Genomic DNA, 5,357 nt, shown 5'->3' on the forward strand with positions numbered 1-5,357 from the left:
TGGAATGACACGTCAGATGTAATATTTTAAGTTGTAGAGAAGATTGGTATACATAGCAAAAGAAACCCATATTAAAATCAAAAGTTGAATTTAGAATCGATTAGTTATAATTAATCTAGACATAATCGCTGAAACGGTTCCTCTAATTTGTACCAAAATGCTGATTTAGTCTCTGTGCTTTTTTTTACTGAGTTCATCCTCGTGATTTGTAAAATGTTGCTGATTTCGTCCCTCCCGCTGATAGCCGTTAAAATATTCTGTTTACCCATGTCACATGCTACGCACATGAGGGTAAATCCGTCTTTTATATATATATATATTTTTTCCCTTTCTTTAATTTTTTATCTTTTATCTTTTATATCACTTCATTTTTATCTTCTTTATCCTAAAAAAAGAAGAACAAATCTTAATTTCTTATTACCATTTTCTCTATTTCATACCTATGATCTATTATCCATAGCATTTCACCTTCATCTTCATCATCATCTCAAAATTATAAACCCTGATTCTAATTATCTCATCAATTCGTAACCAAACACACCATGTTATATTATTATTATTATTATTATTATTATTATTATTATTATTATTATTATTATTATTATTATTATTATTATTATTATTATTATTATTATTAGTACATATACTAATTAGCGTAATGTTGAAAACATATGATTGGTCAATTTTTTTTTTCTTTTTTGTTTTTTCTCTTAATATGTGCCCTTTTTTTTATTAGTTGAATTATGTTAATTTTGAATGGGTTAACTGAGTTTTTTGTTTATTTTTTTTTATTTTACTAAACATAATACGAGATATTTTAACGAGAAATATATAAGTTCGTACGACAATAACCGTTCCGTTATGGATTTTTACCCAATATATTTTGTCTTCAACTTCTTTTATTTATTAATGTGTCCTCTTTTTTTTATTAGTTGAATTATGTTAATTTTAAATGGGTTAACTGTGTTGTTTGTTATTTTTTCTTATTTTATTAAACGTAATACGAGATATTTTAACGAGAAATATATAAGTTCATACGATAATAATCATTCTGTCAATAGCAACGTCTTTTGGACCAGCGAAGCGGGCCGAACCCATTTTCTAGTTATTACAATTGAGTGAATTCCCCATTTTTTTATTCCATAAATCAACAAACACGCTCTCACTCCCTCCAGAACCTTCTCTCTCATTCTTCCAGACTCTTCACTTTATTCTTTCAAAAAATTGAAAATCGTATTTCTTCTTCTTACCATTTCTTCTTCTTACTTACGATGCATTCTCGAGTTTTTAATTAAGCAGAAAGGAAAGGAAACAGACAGATCAAAAAATAATAGTGATTCTCGAGTTTTTATTTTAAGTGGAAAGGAGAAGAGTTGAGAGAATTAGAAAGGATAGTACAGTTATATTTTATTAATAACAATCCCGGTCCATATTTGAACTGATTAGGAAGCATAGTAAGACATATCCTTTCTTTTCCGCTCCTCTCCACTACAAAATAAACTCGAGAATACAGGGTAAAGGGTTTATAGTTTCACTCTTACTTAGGGTTTATACTATCACCGCCATCATCTCTTGCCATGACGCTGCGGTGGTATTGATGGCGGTAACCCCATGGCGGTGATGATCGCTGCTATTATCTAAGGAAACGAACAGCGGTCTTGAAGATTCGACCCGGACCCGAACCCTCATTCCTGATCTGAGCCTACTTTTTGTTGTCTAATTTTTTCACGCTTCCATCAACTTAAGGTTTTTTTGTTCTTCAATAGAGAGGTTGGTGCCTTAACCCTTTATTTGATTGATTTTATGGCTTAAATATATTTAGGAAACTACTAATTTAGTTTACAGGGTTAGAGGCGATGCTATTTGAAGTAATTTAAAATTCAATTTCAAAAGGTTAGATTTCAGGCTTTCTGAAAAACGAACATATAGCTTCTCATATTGATTGTGGGTAAAATATGTTGAGGGTTTTTTTTTTTTTTTTTTTTTTTTTTTTTTTTTTTTTGGTTTGTATAATATTTATAAGTTTTTTTATGATTGTATTGCTGATTAGTGTAAGTGATTTATGTTAAAGATATAAGAATGAGAAAGGGTCAGAATATATACTGTGCATATATATGCGTGTATATGTTTGTATCTGATTGTTACCATCTTGACTGATAGTGTGTTTTATGAATACAGAGATTAATTGCAATGATTTTGTGGATTAGTGTAGTTTCTAATTCAGTTCATTTTTTTAATGTTAGTGTTATTAAATTTGAATAAATGATGTGTAATAAGTTAAAGTAATTTGTTTTTTGCGCTTAGGGTGTGCGTTTGTCAACCTGAAAATGAAGAAGGTGTTTGCACAAACTGTTAAGAGACCTGTAAGTAACTTAACAATCATATTTTGCACATGAACTTCAATAATATAATGATTAATAATCCTATTTTATATCATATATGCAGTAAGAGAGGTGTACGAAAGTGCTTGAAGTTCATTCAATAGAACAGAAGGTAAGTCTCATTTTCCCTCATCTAAATTATAAGGATGAAAATCATTGTTATTGATTGGATGTGTTTTATGCAAAAGCGCCACCTCGATCTTGGCCAATTAACACAGAATTAGCAAATTCTTTCTTTAACGTCTGGATTGTAAGTGTTTATGATCACTATTTGTATTTCAGATTAGTGATTGTATGTTCTTTATTTCCGGTAAATTGGTAATTGTACTTGGGTATTTTTTTCATCGTTTTATTTATTTCTTTTGATGTTTGTATAATGGTATATGTGTTAATGGCATTGGTTATCGGTTGCTTTTTGTATTTGTGCCATTTTGTTTTTTTTTTTTTTTTTTTTTTTTTTTTTTTTTTTTTTGCAGTCGCTGTTCCTTAAAAATCCTTAGTTTGTATAATGGCACCTAAGAAGAAGCAAATAAAATTTATTTCGAATCTGTCTTCTGCTGATGTAGATGTTGATTATTGATCGGATTCGTTTTCATTGTATTTGTCCAGAACACAGATAACTTGAAGGTGTCCCGTGCAGGCAAGTAATCGTATTCAACAATCTGCTGATAATGTAAACATTGATGCTCCTAGCTTATACGGGGTATGTTTTAGGCACTATTGTTGAAAGTTTGATTTGATTATTTAGTTATATACCTTTATCTCTTCTTCTTTCTCAATTATATATGTATATGTATGTGTGTAAACTGCTAATATTTGCTTTTAAATGTTTTCTTATGCACTACACGTCTGTATGAAAGTTTGCCTGAAGTAACATGTGTTGTATTCCTTTTGTTGTTGTTTCAGACAATTACTATGTAGGTTTAAATGTATTTGGTAGTATTATCATTTCCGTTTGTTAGCTGCTATAAACATCTCTGCTCAATGATCTTTAACAATAAAAATATATATTTTTCTACATGTCTTTCTATTCTTTAATGTATATCATGTGAATTTATCTGCAGGTAATAGAACAAACTGAATTATAAATATAATACCAAGTTGCACACAATCTGTTTGCATTATAATGTTATAATTAGGATTGCGATTATAAATGTACGTTTAAAGCTTGGATTTTTTCCTTTTGTCACTAGATTTAAGTGTAAATGTAAATGTAAATGTTTTCATTCATTGCATCTTTTCTTTAATTTATTTGCTACTTATATGGTTATGCTTATTGACAACTGATAATAGTACAACTATTAAATCTTCTATTTCATCAAAATATCGTCTCAGTATGGCAGGAAGGAGCAAGAGTCACAGCATTGTCTAAGGAGGTTAAGGAAGTATCCTCTTTACCGAGGGATTTGTTAATTATTTGTTCGTGACCTCTCTTAATCTGTTGTCCTAAGGTATACATAAGGTATGCACTATCATTGATTTACTTTTGTTTTATCCATTGTTATAAGTATTGTTGTTTGATGAAATACATGAATGAAAATTGATTTTTTATTTATTGCGCTTGATTGTTACAACATGACCTTGAAGGTATATCTATTGAAATTTAGTAATTTCATTATCTCATTGATATTTGCTCATAGTTTAATCAGTCAGTTGGCCATTTATTAAAACATACAAGTATATCGGATTTGTTTGGGATATGCTCTAAACTTATATTACTGCTGTTGTACATAATATTTTTAGAATGGGTATTTTCCTCTTAAGTAATGTTAGTTGCCGCCTTTGAAAGCCATAAGAATGTTTTTGAATTTTTTTTCTTAAAACTTTTATTACTAGAGTTTTGTACGTATAAGTTTAGGTACGTATTATGCTATCCATCAAAGGGTTCTGGCTTTTGATTGCAATCTTCTATTATGATTCGCACACTGTCCAACTTTTAGTCTAAAACCAAGTTTTGACTCAAGGATTTCATCTTTAACGAATATAAGTCTTACCCTTCTTTTATTATAACAAGTTGCACTTATGCTTCCACACAGCTGACATATTAACCTCCCTGCCCTTAATTTTATATTTTAAGATACTTGCAGCTATGTTAGTTACTTTTTTAGCCTGATAGTTGCACATATTTCATGTTCATAAAAACAGTTTCCCATGTTATTTTGATTTAGTTATGAACATTTTTATCTTGCCCCCCTTAGTTATAAGTTTTGTGTTAAACTCTCTATCATTGTACAAATCTGGACGGGTATTGGTTATAAAGAGAAGTAGAGAAATCTGAACATGTATGTACGCATAGTGATATACTTGGCTTAAGGTCTTTCATGTCTTTATGTTGATAGTGTGTTAGATACTCGATGAGAACGACTTTTACTTTTGAACTTGCAATCTTGACCAACTTTGTTATAATTTAGTTTTAAATGCAGAATGAGATAAATTTTTTAGTGTTGGTTAATAATACAGTAGAGAACATACTTTCTTTTTATATATGTTGACTAAATGTAAGTTAAGCTAAACCCATTGTGATATGAGTTTTCTTCCTTTTGAACAACCACATGTTTGATTTATGTGAAGTCTAAATGAGTATTTATATTTAATAGATACTCACCAAAAGTATACACGTAAGTTGTTTTTTTGATGTAGATAAATGGATTCTTATAACTCTAACGTAGCTACGCATGTTCACATCAGAATGATGAGGAGTAAAACTCGCAAGGATTCAATCCAGCTGTTATCACGTACATTTTTTGATTAGTCTGTTATGAACGCATCGATGTTGAATGTGGCTTGAACTTTAACCATTATCTCTTACCGAGTATATTTTCTTAAATCTTCAGTTGTTTTCAGTCTTAAAGGGGAAACAGGTTGAAAGGAAGTTTTGAAAGAACAATCCTTATGTAGTTATTTATAGTTAATGCATGCAATTATAACGTGTCGATTTTAATATCTTATTGCACTCGCACAAAACGTTCAACGGTC

General features: G+C 29.8%; 1 long non-coding RNA gene across 2 annotated transcripts; it reads left to right on the forward strand.

Annotated features, from left to right (window-relative positions):
• The first annotated feature begins 1,524 nt into the window (after window positions 1-1,524).
• LOC139893125 (uncharacterized) lies at window positions 1,525-5,126 on the forward strand. Of its 2 annotated transcripts, XR_011774348.1 has the most exons (7): window positions 1,525-1,770; window positions 2,305-2,363; window positions 2,446-2,493; window positions 2,858-2,892; window positions 3,022-3,084; window positions 3,717-3,843; window positions 5,022-5,126. It is a non-coding gene; the product is annotated as an uncharacterized lncRNA (long non-coding RNA). The 2 variants fall into 2 exon arrangements; XR_011774347.1 differs by lacking the exons at window positions 2,858-2,892; window positions 3,022-3,084.
• The last annotated feature ends 231 nt before the right edge of the window (window positions 5,127-5,357 follow it).

Source organism: Rutidosis leptorrhynchoides, chromosome 2 (assembly GCF_046630445.1).
Source record: "Rutidosis leptorrhynchoides isolate AG116_Rl617_1_P2 chromosome 2, CSIRO_AGI_Rlap_v1, whole genome shotgun sequence".
NCBI lineage: Eukaryota > Viridiplantae > Streptophyta > Magnoliopsida > Asterales > Asteraceae > Rutidosis > Rutidosis leptorrhynchoides.